At 43.8% G+C, this 20,787-nt stretch overlaps 1 protein-coding gene across 2 annotated transcripts in view; it reads left to right on the top strand.

Annotated features, from left to right (window-relative positions):
• Positions 1 to 20,787, top strand: part of LOC106572434 (IQ motif and SEC7 domain-containing protein 2) — an 82,286-nt gene that overhangs the window by 2,176 nt on the left and 59,323 nt on the right. The gene's annotated exons all lie outside the window — the stretch shown is intronic.

Here is a 20,787-nt window from a genome sequence, read left to right as displayed (position 1 = left end):
CACTCAGTATTAGCTGGATGTTCCCAACATGCCCAAATGATTTATGCCCAAAATGTCCCCTGTTGCTGATCTTACTTAATTTGGTTTGAATTCAACGAGTTGACATGCTGTTCATTTAATTGTGATCGCACCGTTATATAACTCCTCTGTGTATCTCCGTGAGTGACAGCACCATTGTGTAAAACCAGAGGGATATTTTGTGTGATGCGCTCACTGTGTAGAGACCACATCACAGATAGGTAGCTACTGTACTGAATGGGTGAGTGTGTGACACACTGGGATTATTAGATATTGATGCATCTGCTTGGGGCTTTGTTTTAAGGATCCTGAGTGTATTTATGTGGATAGGGTTTCATTTACACAGACTGACCGTTACTGTAATACAGTCTGAGTTTTAGTTCAGTGAGTGAAATGTATAGCCACTGCACTGTGTGGGCTGTTCATGTGTTCCTCTTTCTGTGGGTGTTCCATTGTATGAGTGTGCTGATTTTGTTAGTGGGGTCGTGAGATCTGTGTGAAGGAGGGATTTTGATGCATTGTGTGTAGGAGTGAGATATGTACAGTTGTGTGCAGAGGAAGGCAGTGTGTGTGGGGGGGGGGGGGGGGGGGGGGGCGTGTGTGTTCGCGTGTGTGCTCGCATGTGTGTGTATGTGGAGATATCTATGAAATGATTATGTTCTGCTTTTTGCCAATCAGAAAAATATAGCTGGACGCCCACGTCTGCTCAGAAATACACTTTTGTTATGTCTTGTGGGTTTCATAACCACATCTTTATAACAATTAAATAATGATGAGAAGGGAGACAGGAATTAGTTCAACCATTTATCTGAACAAACACATCTCAATATACAACTCCCATGATGCTCTGCGTGGTTTTCATACACCACATCCTGTCCCCACCGACTTAACAACAATTATGAACAAGTCCAAGCGTCTTGGTGCCCACCTATCACTCGTAGGGTAATGGCGGTCAACCTGACTTTCAATAACAGTAGCAAGATTTCCATCCAATTGGTGACAGATTTTCACGCAAATATTCTAAAATATACAAAAACTAAATTTCCCACCAGTGATGTTTCATCAAATTGACTCAAAAAAGCGGTACGTGATGATGCAGTGCACATAAAAATTGTTTTTGTGGTTAAATTCCCATGTACCGAATAAAAAATACACTCTCTGGTTTTCTTACAAAAACTGTTCTGTTATGTAGCGAGTGTTCCCACTCTGGTATTGGCAGGTGCGCTCTACCCAACAAGTGGCAGATACAGTGTGGGTAGGCCAGCCTACATGATAAGATTATAATGGACAAAAGAGCAAGATTATTTTTATTTGTCAAATGGCAGCCAATCATCGATGATCATGTCACCAGAATAAGAACCTCGATATTTATTGGAAAGGAGCATCAATTGAGCTCATCACCTTGCGCTTTCACCACCCTCTGAAGTTCAACATCATTTATTTCATCTGTAGCCAACTAGTCATAGTGGGAGGATCACACATGTTATCGCGTGAGGTGTGACTCCAAGTTTATTTCAATATGATGGTTATTATATCAATATTTGCACATAAAAGCGTTCCCACTAACATTTCTCGCAAAATACATTTTACCAACACAAAAAGATCCCACCTTGTCTAGCGTATTTTGTTTTGTCGACATTTGGAATGACCTCATGGAAAGTTTCCATCAGGCCTGTCATTACATTTTTTATTCAACATGTACTTTACTCGCATAAAAAGGTTGGATTGAAACCTGGTTACTGTCTTTAGACTGTGGCGTTGACACAGGTGTAGGCATGTGAATAGCCTGTGTCACAGTCTCATCACACACTTGTATGGGTGTGCCTGAGTCAGTGTCCTGAGAATGTGACTGTGAGCCCTTAGGTGATGACTGCTGGGTCAGAGTGTCACCCAGTAACAGTTCTGGGCCACTCACGACTGGTGATTCTATCGGTGTTGCTTTACGCACCAGTAACTGATCTGGGCCACTCACAACTGGTGATTCTATCGGTGTTGCTTTACGCACCAGTAACTGATCTATGTGCCTTTTCCAGATGACATCCTCTGCAGTCTAGACAATGTAGGACACAGGACCTGTCTGAGCAATGACTGCAGCAGGAACCTACTTTGGTCCTTTGAGGTAGTTCCTAGCTAAGACAGTTTCTCCAGGATTGAAAGCTCTGTCCTTTGCTCTCAGTTCACAACATTTGATTTAACCTTCCTGTTGACGTCGCACTGTCTCCTTTGCATTCAGAGGTTTGAGTAGGTCAAAGCTTGTGCGTAGCTCTCTCTTCATGAGTAGTGATGCAAGCAATGCTTTGGTGGTTGCATGAGGCTTGTTCCTATAGGATAAAAGGAAGCTGTTCAAGCTGTCGTGTCTTTGGCATCATTAAACTGAAGACATGTTTATCAAATAACTCTCTGTAATTATTATTACGCGATTAAACTCATTAATCGTGTAACTGTAATTAACTAGGAGATCGGGGCACCAAGGAAAATATTAAGATTACAAAGTTATAATTTTCCTAATATAACTTTCAGATATCATAATATCTGATCTCTGAGTCTTCTGATTTAATGACGTATTCTTTACCTTGGTCAGTCTCATTCCAAACGTCATAAATTGTTGGTTATCTGCATGAACCCAGTCTTCACTATGAGTCATCCATGCATCAATTGTCTTAAAATCATTTATTTACTAAACTAAATAATTCACAGAAAGGCATACAAAACAGTAGGTATCGTTACAAAGAAATGGTACAGGAATGTGCCCTAGTGGGCTAAACCGGCATGGCGGCTTGTTAAAGAAAAGGGGGGTGGGGTCAGCTGAGAAGGCACTACAGATAAATATTAACAATTGAAATGCTAATCCTTTGCACATGAACGCTCACTCATTCGGGAACAATTGCAATCAATATATATATTTACGCTCAGTGTGTCGTCGGGATCTTTGTTGAAAAGTTCTGTTCTGTTGGAGAGTTTTGTCCTCGCGTTCTCTCTCTCTCTCGGTTAGAATGGATATTTCAAAGTGACATTCATTAATGTCGTTATAGGACAGATGTTTCCGGCGGTTGTCGCGTTCAATGTTACCAAATTCCTAGCTGCAGACTAGTAATTAATATCAAAGACTTGTTCTTATTCTGTATCGATAGTCTAATAGTTTAACCACGTGGTATGGTTAAAGTTCAGTAGAGGGATGCATGGTCAAACCTATTAGCCAACTCGTAATGGAGTGGAAGCCTGGTCTGGGGAAAGAAACCCTGGGTGGGGTTTATATTCGGAATACAGAAAAAGGCTGTCTCATGACGCCAGGTCCTGTCTGTGTCCCTGGGGGCGTGCCGATGACTTGGTAAAACTTCAAACAGAAAATACAATTCTCTCACATTAACATCTTACAAGCATCCCAACATATTCCAAATAGCTTTATCCTTATTCATTAATTTTATACAACCATTTAGATGTAAGTCTCATAGCTGAGGCTAGTATATAAACATTATTATGGTAATATGGCCGTATTGTCTCTCATGAGTTTCACAAAATTGTACCAAACGGACCAGTTCGTAGCTGGATTCTTCACCGATCTTTTATACCTTCTCCAGAACATAAATGTCGTTCGATTCTCCCGTCCTGTGAGGTGGAAGAATTCCTTTGTCTCTGTCTCTTTATATTGTGGCCATGAGGCAGGACATTTTCTTAGGAATTTACGACCCCATCTGACCACAGCAGCCTGGGTGTAGGAGACAGAGGGAGATAGGTGCAGAAGTAGGGGGATGGTGCAGAGGGAGGGGGTCAACTGTGCTCGCTGTACCCAAAGAGGGCAACGTCATGACAAAGCATTGGTGCAAGCATTGGTCAGTTCTTGCTTACAAGATGGAGTAGCAAGCTGAACTGACTAAACACTTCTCCAAGCTTCTCGATTGTCTTCTCAGCAGTAGTAGACCTCATGATAGCAACCACTGGCTACTTGCTATGAGCATCCACGACCACGAGAAAGATTCTGTCTTCAAATGGACCTGCGAAGTCGACGTGTATGTGTTACCATGCCTGCTCCAGGCCAATCCCACAGACGAAGAGGTGCAAGTTGCGGTACGTTGAGAACCTTCTGATTTGAGGAACATGTTTTCGCTGTCTCCTCAGTGCTTCCATCCAACCCAGGCCACCAGAAGTAGCTTCGTGTGATTTCCTTAATGCAAACCATTCCACAATGCTCTGAGTGTAGCTGTTGCAACACTGGTGTCCTCAGCTAAGGCAGAATGATTACTCTCCTCCCCCATAGCAGACAACCGGACTGTACTGACAGCTCAGTTCTCCTCGGAAGGTAAGGTTTTAGTTCCGGAGTATCCCCTGCGGCTCTACCTTTGATGATGATGTCCATCTCTTCAGATAACATCGGGTTGTTTCTGGTGTTTTTTCTGCACTTGTGTTGAAGGGACTGGTGCATTTTCCACTTGTCTGAAGTAGAAGATGTCCACTTGGCATGACTCTGGCTTGACCCACAGTTAGTGGTAACCTGGAAAGTCCATCTGCTTTGCAGTGCAGTTCTGACTTGTGGTACTTGATGTCGTAGTTGTGTGCTGACAACAATAAAGCCCACCTTTGCATTCTGCTTGCTGCAAGTGACGGAATCCCAATATACGTTCCAAATGTGCTCGTCAGTGAATGATGAGCTGTAAGAAGGGTGAACTTCCTCCCATACAGATACTAGTGAAAAATACTCACTCAAAATATGATGCCTAGGGCTTCTCGTGATATCTGTGAGTAGTTACTTTCTGCTTTGTTCAATGTCCTTGATGCGAAAGCGATCGGCTACTCTTTACCTGAAGGCATGATATAGGACACTACTGCTCCCACACCATAGCAACTAGCATCACAAACTAGTTGGGTGGGCAATGACAGGTCCAAGTGCGTCAGTGCCTCAGATTTCAGGAGTGTTTCCTTGGTTTTCAGAAACGCTTCCTTGCATTGTTCTGTCCATTTCCATGTTTTGTCCTGACAAAGCAACTGATTCAGCGGCTTCAGCTTCTTGCTAACCTCAGGATAAAGCATCCATAGTAATTCAGTAACCCCAGGAAAGAACGCAGTTGGCTGATGTTCTGAGGCACTGGGGCGTCCAAGATAGCCTTAACCTTAAAGGCCTGTAGCATCGAGGACGTGTCCAAGGTATTCAACTGATGAAGAAGGCCCATTTGTCCTTACGAACTCGCAGTCCATAGTCCATCAATCTCTGTAAGGTTGCGTCCAAATTCTGGGGATTGTCCTCTTTTGTTCTTTCCAGTAACGAGGATGTCATCCAGGTAGCATTGTACTCCAGGCAATCCACTCAAGATCTGGTCCATCGCCCTCTGGAACAAAGCTGGCGCACTTCTGATTCCAAACGGTAGACGACAGTACCTGAAGAGCCCCTTCTGTGTCAAGATGTTCAGCATCTCCTTTGACTTTTCATCCACATGCATCTGCAGGTAGGGTTGGCAGAGGTCGATTGTGCTGAATTTTGACCTTCAGCAAAACCCGCAAAAAGGTCATTGTGTGTGGTAACGGTTAACTGTGACTTTAAAGTTTCCACATATCCTGATTCCACCATCCTTCTTAAGGACTGGTACGATGGGTGTTGCCCATTCACTCACGCTGACAGGCTCCAGTACTTTGTTCTTGACTAAAGCATCCAAGTCAGCCTCAACTTTTGGTCTGATAGCACAAGGTGCTTTCAGAAACTTTGGTTTGCTGTCTGGTTTCATGCTAAGCTTCACTGTAATATATTTCATGCTACCCAGCTGTCCATTAAAGACTTCTCCATGTTTCTTTAAGATGGCGGGTAGGCCTGTGTCTCCATGTGGGATTTTCTTCTGCCATGAACATCCCAGCGGATAGTCTCCTTACACGACGTAGAGTGGCAGCTTGTCAGTTTGTCCGTTTAACTGAACTGTGACCTCAGTGAGGTCTCTTACTGTGTAAGTCTTTAACATGATGTGTGCTAGCTGAAGTGGAAGGTGTTTCAGTGTCTTTTTGTAGACTGTGTCTGACACAAGAGATACAGCTGCTCATGTGTCAATCTCCATATGCACCGGCTACCCATTTAGCAAGAGAGAGACATAGTAGCTGTGCGGCCCCCCAGCAACAGTCAGAATATTCAGTGTGACTTCCTCGTCTGATGAGTCACTCACCTCTCTGTTCTCTTTCTCAAAAGCGTGAACATGTCTCTTTGACGTTTTCTCTGAGCTCTTTTTGTTTCTGCAGGCTTGTTCGATGTGGCCCTTTTTACCACAGGCTCAGAAATCCATGTCCTTACACCAGCATGTAGACAGACGCCTGATGTCCCGCTTTGCCACAGCGGAAGCATGTGCCTTGATTTCCCTTTCTCTGATTTTCAATTGCAATCTGTGCACTTTTCCTGATGAACTTAACTGCTGAGCCTCATTGGCAGCTAGATCCATGGACACACTGACTTCAATGGCCCTTGCCAAGTAGGCTACCAGGCTATTTGGAAAAAGCCATGGGATGGTTTTTTAATACCGTCAAAACAATTTCTTTGAAGTTTTTCAATAAATGTGAATATTTGTAGCTACTTTTTAAGTTAATACATGCAGTCAACTTGTGCAATACGTTAGGAGATAAATTAGATTGTGTTCTTCATTTCACCTGTCACATTATTTTACATTATGAAGCTTACCGTAGTTCCCCAGAACAGTTGAGCCAGTCATGTGTTTGTTTTAAATAGCACAATGGGGGAGTCTCTGTTGCGCGGCACACATGATGTGATGAAGTTATGTTTGCCATCAGATATCTTATAATGGCTTTCTGCCAGAAGTCAAAGAGCTCTTGATGAGTTATCTGTACTGTACAGTTGCCATTTTTTCCCTGTGCTTCCTACAATTTTTTTTCTCAACTTTGTTCATTTGCACAATTTCTCTTGTTCACATTCACTTGTAAATATCCACACTCACCAAAAATGGCATTCAGTAATTGCTAGCTATGCTTGTATAACAGAGCTGGATTTGCCAGCTTCGTTAGCATTTAGTTAACAGCGTCTATGTGATTTCGCTATTAGTTTGTGCTAATTTTGTTCGAATTCTTGCGTTTTTAGCGCCCCCTTATGTGCTATGCCGGTAATACCATAAATCCCGGAATGAGAGAAGGACAGTATGACGATATGACAATCTGGATACCACCTAAGCCTATTGCCAGATCAGATTACTTTCAGTCAATAGTATATTTTGTGTAGCTTCACTCCGTAGCATTCAGTACATCATTAAACTTAAAGTACTCTGATCGTTTATTTAATGCAGCAGCTAACATTGTCACTGATTCTCCCTCTTCCTGATTTCTCCTGTGGAATCTAAACCTTTCAGCAATAACTAGTGGTTTTAGTGAAAAGAGTCCTTTCAGTATTTTCACAATATCCCCATATGTCTTATTACCTGGCCTGTCTGACAGTAGCAGGCTGCATAGTAAATTAAATAAAATGTCTTTGGCCCCATAACACAATTTTGTCCTCATCAATGTAATTTGCAAGAACAGAATATTCAAACCGTTCTGTATATTAGCTCCACTGCTCAACACTTTCATGAAACTGTCCAATATTTTCGACAATCCCAGGCATTTTTCGTTTTTCAGTATTTTCCTCAACCATGGCAATATTTTCCTCAGTCACGTGATCTTCATTCACTTCACTCACTGACGTTTCATCCTCAAATTCTTTAATTTATCACTCCAGTGTTAATCTGCTAAATTGTAATTACCTCGCTACTATGGCCTATTTATTGCCTACCTCCACACTCCATTTGCACACACTGTATATAGACTTAATTTTTTTCTATTGTGTTATTGTCACGTCCTGGCCAGTATAAGGTTAATTGTTTTTGTAGTTTGGTCAGGACGTGGCAGAGGGTATTTGTTTTATGTGGTTCGGGGTGGTGTGTTTGTGTAAAGGGTGTTTGATTTAGTATTTCTGGGTTTTTGGTTGATGGTCTATGTGGTTGTATTCTATGGTTAGTCTGGTGTGTGTGTTTCTATGTTTGGTTAATTGGGGTTGGGACTCTCAGTTGAAGGCAGGTGTTGTCTATCTGCCTTTGATTGAGAGTCCCATATATTAGGGTGTGTTTGTGTGTGTGATTTGTGGGTGATTGTTCTGTGTTGAGCTTTGCTTTGCCAGACTGTTTGTTAGTTGTTCGTTTTTCGGTTTTTGTTATTTTGTATGTTCATTTTTGAAGATAATTAAAAATCAAGATGAGCATTCACGTACCTGCTGCGTTTTGGTCCTCATTCACCGACAACAACCTTGACAGAATCACCCACCACTCAAGGACCAAGCAGCAGAAGAAGGAGCAGAGGGAATTCGAGTTGGACTGGCGGGAGAAATGGACCTGGGAGGAAGTTCTGGACGGGGCCGGACCTTGGCACCAGGCTGGGGATTATCGACGCCCGCAGTGGGAAATTGAGGCAGCCAAGGCGGAGAGGCGGTGGTACGAGGCCAAGTACGCGCTGAAGGAGAAGCACGAGAGGCACCCCCAAGAAATTTTTTTGGGGGGGGCACACGGGTAGTTTGGCTAGGCGTAAGAAGAGCCGGAAGCCAGCTACCCGTGGTTATATGGAGGAGCGTATGGGGTGGAGAGCGCTATGTTTCGCTGAGGAGCGCACTATCTCACCCATACGCACGCACAGTCCGGTGCGCGTTATTCCAGCCCCTCGCAGGTGCCGTGGTAAAGCGGGCATCCAGCCTGGTAGGAGGATGCCTGCGCAGCGCATCTGGTCGCCGGTACGCCTCCGAGGACCAGGCTACCCAACTCCCGCTCTACGCACGGCTACCATCAGGCCCCTGCACAGCCCAGTCTGCCCTGTACGGGCACCCCGCTCGTACAGGGCTACTAGTTCCATCCAGCCAAGACGGGTTGTGCAGGAGGTAAGATCGAGACCGACTGTGCGCCTCCATAGCCCTGGGTTTCCAGCTCCTGTCTCTCGTGCGGACCCGGAAGTGCGTCAACCCAGTCCGACTCGTCCTGTTCCCGCTCCCCGCACTAGCCTGGAGGTGCGTGTACATAATCTGGTAAGCCCAGTACCAGCACCACGCACCAGGCTACAAGTGCGTCAACCCAGCCTCGCCAGTCAACAGTCTTCATCAGAGCTGCCCGCCAGTCAACAGTCATCGTCAGAGCTGCCCGCCAGTCAACAGTCATCGTCAGAGCTGCCCGCCAGTCAACAGTCATCGTCAGAGCTGCCCGCCAGTCAACAGTCATCGTCAGAGCTGCCCGCCAGTCAACAGTCATCGTCAGAGCTGCCCGCCAGTCAACAGTCATCGTCAGAGCTGCCCGCCAGTCAACAGTCATCGTCAGAGCTGCCCGCCAGTCAACAGTCATCGTCAGAGCTGCCCGCCAGTCAACAGTCATCGTCAGAGCTGCCCGCCAGTCAACAGTCATCGTCAGAGCTGCCCGCCAGTCAACAGTCGTCAGAGCTGCCCGCCAGTCAACAGTCGTCAGAGCTGCCCGCCAGTCAACAGTCGCCAGAGAGGTCAGACTGCGCTGAACTGCCGGAGAGGTCAGACTGCGCTGAACTGCCGGAGTGGCCAGACTGCGCTGAACTGCCGGAGTGGCCAGACTGCGCTGAACTGCCGGAGTGGCCAGACTGCGCTGAGCTGCCGGAGTGGCCAGACCGCCCTGAGCTGCCGGAGTGGCCAGACTGCCCTGAGCTGCCGGAGTGGCCAGACTGCCCTGAGCTGCCGGAGTGGCCAGACTGCCCCGAGCTGCCGGAGTGGCCAGACTGCCCCGAGCTGCCGGAGTGGCCAGACTGCCCCGAGCTGCCGGAGTGGCCAGACTGCCCCGAGCTGCCGGAGTGGCCAGACTGCCCCGAGCTGCCGGAGTGGCCAGACTGCCCCGAGCTGCCGGAGTGGCCAGACTGCCCCGAGCTGCCGGAGTGGCCAGACTGCCCCGAACTGCCGGAGTGGCCAGACTGCCCCGAACTGCCGGAGTGGCCAGACTGCCCCGAACTGCCGGAGTGGCCAGACTGCCCCGAATTGCCAGACTGCCCAGACTGCCCCGAATTGCCAGACTGCCCAGACTGTCCCGAATTGCCAGACTGCCCAGACTGTCCCGAATTGCCAGACTGCCCAGACTGTCCCGAATTGCCAGACTGCCCAGACTGTCCCGAATTGCCAGACTGCCCAGACTGTCCCGAATTGCCAGACTGCCCAGACTGTCCCGAATTGCCAGACTGCCCAGACTGTCCCGAATTGCCAGACTGCCCAGACTGTCCCGAATTGCCAGACTGCCCAGACTGCCCCCCGGCGATGCCCGAGTGGCCCGACAGCCTGGAACGGCCGGAACCAGAGCCACCTCCAGAAATAGGTGGGTTGGGGAGGGGGGGTGTAGCACAGTGCCGTCGTTGACGGCAGCCACCCTCCCTTCCCTCCCTTTAGAAAAGGGGGAAAAAAAATTTGGGGTGTTGCTTGGGGTTATTTTTTAAGGTGCTTCTGGGGTAGCACCTTTAAGGGGGGGGTACTGTCACGTCCTGGCCAGTATAAGGTTAATTGTTTTTGTAGTTTGGTCAGGACGTGGCAGAGGGTATTTGTTTTATGTGGTTCGGGGTGGTGTGTTTGTGTAAAGGGTGTTTGATTTAGTATTTCTGGGTTTTTGGTTGATGGTCTATGTGGTTGTATTCTATGGTTAGTCTGGTGTGTGTGTTTCTATGTTTGGTTAATTGGGGTTGGGACTCTCAGTTGAAGGCAGGTGTTGTCTATCTGCCTTTGATTGAGAGTCCCATATATTAGGGTGTGTTTGTGTGTGTGATTTGTGGGTGATTGTTCTGTGTTGAGCTTTGCTTTGCCAGACTGTTTGTTAGTTGTTCGTTTTTCGGTTTTTGTTATTTTGTATGTTCATTTTTGAAGATAATTAAAAATCAAGATGAGCATTCACGTACCTGCTGCGTTTTGGTCCTCATTCACCGACAACAACCGTGACAGTTATTGACTGTACGCTTGTTTATTCCACGTGTAACTCTGTGTTGTTGTTTGTGCCGCACTGCTTTGCTTTATCTTGGCCAGGTCGCAGTTGTAAATGAGAACTTGTTCTCAACTAGCCTACCTGGTTAAATTAAGGGGAACTAAATAAAAAATTCCAAAGTTCGTCTTCACTGTTGAATAAATGTCCTTTCCTTTACTCACTGTATATTCCTCCGTTTTTAATCACGTTGTTTTCCCGTGCCAACATCCGTCTCGAATCCTTTTCTGCCTTCCATGACAATGCTAACTCTCTCTCTTAGCTAGCTCGACTGTGCACTTGCCTCTGCTAGCAATTAGCCTCTATCACAGAAAATAACAGTTTTAAACATTAAAAAAACAACTTCTTCCGGACAGAATATTTACTGTAGGTTCAGACTTACTTGTCGCCAATCTTTTATGTCTCGTGGTTTCATAAGCCTATATAACAATTCAATAATGATGAGATGGGAATTAGCCTGAACGTGCGTATCTCAATGTACAACTCCCATGATGTTCTGATGCTCTGCGGCACAACCGCAATATACCATAACTTTTCTGTATTTTTCTCTGAGTGAAGGTTAGGTTAGTTTCTGAGTGAAGGAGATCAGCTCTTTACTGGCCAGGTCAAGCTAAAGGGAAAGTCTGGAACCCATCTCAGTTTTACTTCCAGATTATAATGTTTGGTCTAATATGTTCTGGTACTAGGTCTATTATCTAAGCTGTTTGACTAGAGGCAGATCCCTGTGAAAATACTGTTGTATTCTAACATATAACCAAAAAGCTAGTTGCATCATACAGCATGTGTTATGAAGCTATAATAACATCAGAAAAATCATCATATCATTTCTCGTTTTGGTGGACTACGACTTAATTCCTTCATTGTGTCATGACTTGATCTTCATTTGTTCTCAGTCCCTCATCAAATTGATTCAGACTCTTGACTAGACTAAATTCCCTATTGATCAGGAACATCTCCTTCAGTCTCAGTCTATTCTTCCGTTCCTTCCTCTGTGTCCTCCTGCCTCCATCCCGTGGGATGACTTAGTCATTAGATAGAAACACATATTAGTTATTTATGTGGGTGTTATGTGAATCTAGGACAGTTTGCTGATTTTCCTGTTAATGGTAGTGTTGGTTGTGACACATTAGCCACTTGGTTTAGGTGTTTATCTAATAGCTACTGTTCTTCAATTCAAGTGCCACATTTACAGTAATAAGGAGTTGTGATTTATTTTAGGTTTGCCTATGTGTTGGTCTCTGCCCTGACCTTGTCCTCAAAACCTTACCCAACTCTCACCTGTCAGCTCGTTCTTAGGCTACTGGTGAGGCCTGTCATCTGTCAACAACACACTAATAATCACAATATTTACTTCTTCCATATTCAGGTCGCTCTCTGCCATCTAGATATGTTTCAGATCAAAGAAGGAAAGCGAGACAGAGGGAGGAGGGATATAGAGTGGAAGGGAGGGAGATAGAGAAGAGAGGGCGGGGAAGAGAGAGAGCGACCCCAACTCAGCATGCTTCGTTCTAAAAGAGAAACTGTGGAACACACACACTGGTTCACCATCTGTTATCAGGGAGGTAGAGGGAGATAAATGGAGGGAGGGAGATAGAAAGAGAGAGAGAACAAGCGAGAGAGAGAAATGGAGGAGGCAGGGAGAGGGCAGGGCAGAGGAACTAGGTTTAGAGATAAGGTATTTATGGCCTCTTAGTGAAGGTTCTTCCAAAAAAACTCAACATTGCCCATGTGACTGTCCTGTCCTCCTGCTCTGAGTTATAGGGCTGTGATGTACAGTAGAATGGCCTGACTTAGAGTATGATAAACTGTGTCACTTCTGCTTCTGAACCACAGCAACAACAGCACAAACTAGCCCATCTTCTCTTCCAGTGGCTCAGCGAAGTAGCCTAAACAGCTCTCCATATTTTGTCCCATATTCCACTCCCTCTGGCCCCGCTAATGGGAAGATGAACAATGTGAGTCACAGGTCCTCAGGTTACTGAATCTGACAGAGATACAGGAGTCAGCAGAGACAGGAGTCAGTCTGGAGCCATGTCAGTGGCTGTGTGCCTAATGGTCCTATTGGTTGTGGTCAAAGTAGTGCACTAGTGAATAGAGTGTATTCTGTCATGTGTGCATTTCTGCATGCTTGTGCAAATGTTTGGAAGTGTCTGGCTACGTGTGAAACAGAGAGGGAGACTCACACAGAGGGAGTGATAGAGATTAATTAGTGTGACCTGAGTACAATTACTCCTGGCCAAGGGGCGATGATTACTGCTGTGTGTGTGTGTGTGTGTGTGTGTGTGTGTGTGTGTGTGTGTGTGTGTGTGTGTGTGTGTGTGTGTGTGTGTGTGTGTGTGTGTGTGTGTGTGTGTGTGTGTGTGTGTGTGTGAGAGAGAGAGAGAGAGAGAGAGTGTATGTGTGTGTAGGATCTCCTGGGATGTCCAATATTAGACAGTAGACACCCCAGGCATCTTATGGGCATCATGGAATCTTTTTAATGGGATGATATGACAGTTCTCCCCATGGTGAAAGATTGCACCAGGTAACAAGTACTGTAACGTTGATCTTAGTCAAAATGGCTTGCTCATAACATTTCCCTGTAGAGAAGGAACGTAGGAAACTTAAGCTGTTTAGGACGGCCGGTTAGAGTTGCTGAGTATTGCTGATGTGCTGAAGAAAAGAAAGAAGTGGAGCTCTCCGTTGCTCTCTCTCTCTCTCTCTCTCTCTCTCTACCCCTCTCTTCCTCTCCTCCCTCTCCTCTCTGCCTCTCTTGAGGGCACTACATGTGGATATTTCCTCTGCTTTGTAGGCTGACTAATTCTGTTTTGAAATGCAGGGGATGGTAATGGCTTTTGTTACAGAGGAAGATAATTCTGTTGAATCACTCACATACTTGCTCTCTCTCTCTCTTTCTTTCTTTCTTTCTCTCTCTCTCTCTCTCTCTCTCTCTCTCTCTTTCTCCCCCTCACTGTTTCTGTTTCCCTCTGCTGCAGATATGACTCAGAGGAGCTGCAGAAATTACCTTTGTATCCTCTTCCTCCATCACTCACTTCCTCTTTTCTCCTCCATCACCATCTGGTTTACCCTTTCTCCTTTTTTAGACTGAAGAAATTATATATGTCGATGAAAGTCGTCTGTGATTACATACAGTACTTGTCAAAAGTTTGGATACACCTACTCATTCAAGGGTTTTTCTTTATTTTTACTATTTTCTACATTGTAGAATAATAGTGAAGACATCAGAACTATGAAATAGCACATGGAATCATGTAGTAACCAAAAAGTGTTAAACAAATCAAAACATATTTTATATTTGAGATTCTTCAAAGTAGCCACCCTTTGGCTTGATGACAGCTTTGCACACTCTTGGCATTCTCTCAACCAGCTTCATGAGGTAGTCACCTGGAATGCATTTCAATTAACAGGTGTGCCTTGTTAAAAGTTAATGTGTGTGTCATTCCACATTTTATTTACACTGTGAAACTATGCGATACATAAACATAAACTAAAGAACAAACAACAAACCATGACGCAGAGTTGAAACATACACTACTCAAAAAACAATCTCCCACAAACCCCGGTGGAAAAAAACCCTACTTAAGTATGATCTCCAATTAGAGACAACGAGGATCAGCTGCCTCTAATTGGAGATCATCCCAAACAAAACCCAACATAGAAATACCAAACTAGAACCTGACAACTTAGAAATAGAAAACATAGAATAGAACAGACTACAAATCTCGAATGCCCACCCAAATCACACCCTGACCTAACCAAAATAGAGAAACAAAACGTCTCTCTCAGGTCAGGGCGTGACACTTCATTTAGATTTTGTTTGTGGTTATCTGTTGTTTCATGTAGTGAATCTGTTATTTAATGTGTTTGGCTAATAGCAGTAAGGCCAAAATCAACGTTTCATCAAATCATTTTATATATATTATTTTGATACCTTATTAAGGGGTCTTGAAATTCAAAATCAAATAGCTAAATTATCTTTGGTATGACCGTCTTAAAACAATTCCATATGTCATCTTGGAATGTTTGGGAAAGATTTGGTGAAGTAATAAAAGAGGATGATAGCAGTTGTGTGTGATGATTGTGAAGCGCTATACAAATACAACAGTCACAAGATGGGGACTTCAAATAGGCCTATGGCACATCAAGGGAACTGTAGCCTATACTGTTCAAATGGGTTAAATGGAAACTGAAATCTGGACACTGACTGTAGGTCTATAACCTCTTATATAGCCTTAATATTAACTCCTCCAGAATTAAGCATTTCTTGCAATAAAATGACACACCAAATGTAGGAAACATTTTTACTCGGGAACATGAGTATAGAAATATTATTTATTTATTTCAGCATCTTGAGAGAATGTGAACGCGCAGTTAGATACCGTCTGTAAAGGTGCTATATTTATCAGCATCATAAAAGCTGATAGTAACCTAAATATGCATCCAAGCCGAACTGAAATCTTATCGGAAACACGTTGGGTTGTTTTCACAGCTCTCTATTTCCTTACAGCCGGTCAAACTGATGTCATTTAGAAATGTTGCACAGAAAATCATTCCCGTTTCTTTTTTTGTTATTTCATTGTCTCCCTGGTCCCTAAACGTCAACTAGATTGAAGCATTCAATCGAACGATTTATGAAATTATTCTGTTGAGCAAGGGTTTATTTAGTCTTCTAGGGCAACATATAATGACAGAGAAGCTACATGCATCTAATTATAGACAAGTTGACTAACAAGTAGCCTACCAAAATGTTGGCAATTATAAGCAGAAACATTTCTAAATCAGGCAAAAAAAAATCTGCACTCCCTGTCAAAAAATCGTTCTGCCGTCTCTGACTGTAACCTACAGTGCATTTCCCATATTAGCGGGATAGGGTCGGGTACGGGCCTTAGATTTTCACTTTATCGCATGAAGTCTAGTCAGACGGTTGTGGATTGGTTATTAGCAATTGTGGGCGGATGCAGATGAATAAACAGCTGACTCGCACACCACTAATGCACATGCTGTTCCCCTTCCCCGCTGTTGCAGTGCATTCTGACATTTGTATCTTTAAGTAGGGACTCTTATACAAAGACACAAGTTACTGCTGAAATAACTTTGCCTCGGGCAGATTTGTGAATATGCTTTAGCTCAACCTGCTTGACCCGTGCCAATAAAGAGCAGTATACTGTATAAGATAATAAGATCTCTCTGGACCCTCTCTAGTAAAGATGCCCTGAAGGCAGCAGCATCCTCTTCAACAAGTAGTGAAGCTCCTCCCACTACATCCTCTACATGGAAGCACTTAGTGGTGGCGTAGTCTACATTTTACCCTACAGTCACAAAACCACTTTCCTTTTATCTTTTTTGGGATAAAATTATATTTGTAGTTATTCTTCTCTGTGTATTATTCTGTTGTAGCTCTAGTAGTCACATATAAGGTTGTGCTGTAAGCCTCACATAATAAGAGCTTATTGGGAACTTGGAAAAGGTGTGATAACACATTGTTGAATATTGATATCAATTGATGTTAAAGTTGGAGTACACTGTCCTTGGCTTAGGTTTATAATATGTTGTAGAAAACATGGTTGCTGTGGAAACTGTAAAGCGTTCCCTAAGGCAGTTCCAATGTTGTGCTTCCGTTCTCCTCCACCTACTCTCCCCCAGCCTGCCTCCCCCAGCCTGCCTCACCTCCCACGTTCATTGGGTGGGTTGATGCTGGCGTCAACCCACCCATCTGATTATTCAATTGCTTCTTTAAATTAGCGGTTGTGTACAGAAAAACAGTTGTGTCGGAGCGGTGACATAGTCAATTAGAGATGCACAGTGGTAATAAGCACATGCAGGACATTAAAATGATGACTTATGACACATTCTTTTGTTGACGCATGAGTAGGTTAACTACTGTAAAAGATGCTCTCTTGACCCCTAGAATGTGGTGGTCATTTCCATGTAAAATGACCCATGAGCACCAACATGAGAAGTTCATAGGAGCATGTCAAATTGGGGGTCAAATGAAAGCTAAGAGTCTATATATTTGAGAAATTAAGGCATATATACATTTTTCAACCATTTTCCATCCTAAAAATTTGGAATAAGTAAAGGCATTGATTTCTGGTGAAACAGATAGAAAAGGGGTCTGAGAAAACATCTACCAGAAAAAGTTTTAAAAGGCATTAGAAATACATCAAAACACAATAATGTTGAAGTAGAGACCCCTGCCAACTAATATCAACACTTAGATTCAGTTTGGAGAAAATGTTCTGCCTTATGTAAGTTTAAGAAACATTGCCTTGTGCCTTGAAATTCCATTACCAAAAACCCACATATCTTTAAGATACACTACATGAGTGCCAAAAGTATATGGACACCTCGTTGAACATCTCATTCCAATATGGAGTTTGCTGCTATAACAGCCTCCACTCTTTTGGGAAGGATTTCCTGGAACATTGGTGCGGGGACTTGCTTCCAATCAGGCACAAAAGCATTAGTGAGGCCGGGCACTGATGTTGGGTGATTAGGCCTGGCTCGCAGTCGGCATTCCAATTCATCCCAAAGGTGTTCGATGGAGTTGAGGTCAGGGCTTTGTGCAGCCAGTCAAGTTCTTCCACACCAATCTCGACAAAACATTTCTGTATGGACGTCACTTTGTGCACAGGGGCATTGTCATGCTGAAACAGGAAAGGGCCTTCCCCAAACTGTTGCCACAAAGTTCGAAGCACAGAATTGTCTAGAATGTAATTGTATGCTGTAGCGTTAAGATTTCCCTTCACTGGAAGGGGCCTAGCCCGAACCATGAAAAACAGCCCCAGACCATTATTCCTCCTCCACTAAACTTCACAGTTGGCACTATGCATTCGGGCAGGCAGCGTTCTCCTGGCATCTGCCAAACCCAGATTTGTCTGTCGGACTGCCAGATGGTGAAGGCTGATTCTTCACTCCAGAGAACGCATTTCCACTGCTCCAGAGTCCAATGGCAGTGAGCTTTACACTACTCCAGCCGACGCTTGGCATTGCGCATGGTGATTTTAGGCTTGTGTGCGGCTGCTCGGCCATGGAAACCCATTTCATGAAGCTGATGTTGCTTCCAGAGGCAGTTTGGAACTCAGTATTGAGTTTTGCAACCGAGGACAGATGATTTTTACGCTCGGCGGTCCCTTTCTGTGAGCTTCTGTGGCTTATCACTTCGTAGCTGAGCCGTTGTTGCTCCTAGACCTTTCCACTAACAGCACTTACAGTTGACCAGAGCAGCTCTAGCAGGGCAGAAATTTGATGCACTGACTTGTTGGAAAGTTGGCATCCTATGACTGTGCCACGTTGAAAATCACTGAGATCTTCAGTATTTTTTTAATTAATTTTTTATTTAACTAGGCATGTCAGTTAAGAACAAAATCTGATTTACAATGACAGCCTAGGAACAGCAGGTTAACTGCCTTGTTCAGGGGCAGAACGACAGATTTTTACCTTATCAGTTCAGGGATTCGATCACTTCTGTGTTCCAATGGCATGTTGTGTTAGCTAATCCAAGTTTATCATTTTAAAAGGCTGATTGATAATTAGAAAACCCTTTTGCAATTATGTTAGCACAGCTGAAAACGGTTGTCCTGATTAAAGAAACAATAAAACTGGCCTTCTTTAGACTAGTTGACTATCTGGAGCACGAGATCCAGTTTTATTTTATTTTTATTTGACATTTATTTAACAAGGCAAGTCAGTTAAGAACAAATTCTTATTTACAATGACAGCCTACCAAAAGGCAAAAGGCCTCCTGTGAAGATGGGGGCCTGGGATTAAAAATAAAAAATAAATACAATATAACTATAGGACAAAACACACGTCACAACAAGAGAGACAACACAACACTACATAAAGAGAGACCTAAGACGACAACATAGTAAGGCAGCAACACATGAAAACACAGCATGGTAGCAACACAACATAACAACAACATGGTAGCAACACAACATGGTAGCAGCACAAAACATGGTACAAACATTATTGGGCACAGACAACAACAGCACAAAGGGCAAGAAGGTAGAGACAACAATACATCACACAAAGCAGCCACAACTGTCAGTAAGGGTTTCCATGATTGAGTCTTTGAATGAAGAGGTTGAGATAAAACTGTCCAGTTTGAGTGTTTGTTGCAGATCGTTCCAGTCGCTAGCTGCAGCGAACTGAAAAGACGAGCGAACCAGGGATGTGTGTGCTTTGGGGACCTTTAACAGAATGTGACTGGCAGAACAGGTGTTGTATGCGGAGGATGAAGGCTCCAGTAGATATCTCAGATAGGGGGGAGTGAGGCCTAAGAGGGTTTTATAAATAAGCATCAACCAGTGGGTTTTGCGACGGGTATACAGAGATGACCAGTTTACAGAGGCGTGTAGATTGCAGTGATGTGTCCTATAAGGAGCATTGGTGGCAAATCTGATGGCTGAATGGTAAAGAACATCTAGCCGCTCAAGAGCACCCTTACCTGCCAATCTATAAATTACGTCTCCATAATCTAGCATGGGTAGGATGGTCATCTGAATCAGGGTTAGTTTGGCAGCTGGGGTGAAAGAGGAGTGATTACAATAGAGGAAACCAAGTCTAGATTTAACTTTAGCCTGCAGCTTTGATATGTGCTGAGAGAAGGACAGTGCACCGTCTATCCATACTCCCAAGTACTTGTATGAGGTGACTACCTCAAGCTCTAAATCCTCAGAGGTAGTAATAACACCTGTGGGAAGAGGGGAATTCTTCTTACCAAACCACCTGACCTTTGTTTTGGAGGTGTTCAGAACAAGGTTAAGGGTAGAGAAGCTTGTTGGACACTAAGAAAGCTTTGTTGTAGAGCATTTAACACAAAATCTGGGGAGGGGCAAACTGAGTATAAGACTGTATCATCTGCATATACATGGATGAGTATCTGGAGCTGATGCTGATGCTCCAGATACTCAACTAGTCTAAAGAAGGTCAGTTTTATTGCTTCTTTAATCAGGACAACAGTTTTCAGCTGTGCTAACATAATTGCAAAAGGGTTTTCTAATTATCAATTAGCCTTTTAAAATGATAAACTTGGATTAGCTAACACAACGTGCCATTGGAACACAGGAGTGATGGTTGCTGATAATGGGCCTCTGAACGCCTATGTAGATATTCCATTACAAATCTGCCGTTTCCAGCTACAATAGTCATTTACAACATTAACAATGTCTACACTGCATTTCTGATAAATTTTATGTTATTTTAATGGACAAAAAATGTGCTTTTCTTTCAAAACAAGGACATTTCTAAGTGACCCCAAACTTCTGAACGGTAGTGTACTTTTGAACATGTAGCGTATTTTTTATTTCTCTCCCTCATGAGGAGGGAGATAATGAAAGTTCACAGAAGTAACAAGTAAAGGTATAACTATAAATTAGTTATAGGGTTTTTACTGATATCAATTTTGTTGATTAATTATTAAGTGATTAAAACTCGAAATTCGGTTACCAAATCAGTAACTGAATTTCTTAAAAATTGGTAGTGGGATTTATGCCGTTTAATTAGCTACAATGGGAAAACATAGTAGTCAAAAACCACAGTTGGGTTCACAAGTTTGGAAAGCACAGTACTGCACAGTAGAGTAGAGTAAAGAAAAGTAGAGTATAGTTCAGTACAGTACACAGTAGAGCACACTAGAGTTGAGTACTCTATAATGTACTGTATTCTACTGTACTGTACTGTACTGAACTGTACTGTACTGAACTCTACTGTACTGTACTGATCTCTACTCTACTGTGCTCTAACGCACTCTACTGTACAGAACTATACTCTACTTTACTGTGCTGTATGCTACTGTACT

This window comes from Salmo salar, chromosome 15 (assembly GCF_965601325.2).
Source record: "Salmo salar chromosome 15, fSalSal1, whole genome shotgun sequence".
Lineage (NCBI taxonomy): Eukaryota > Metazoa > Chordata > Actinopteri > Salmoniformes > Salmonidae > Salmo > Salmo salar.
The sequence above is the reverse complement of the archived record's forward strand: the minus strand, read 5'-3'. Positions and strand labels throughout refer to the sequence as shown.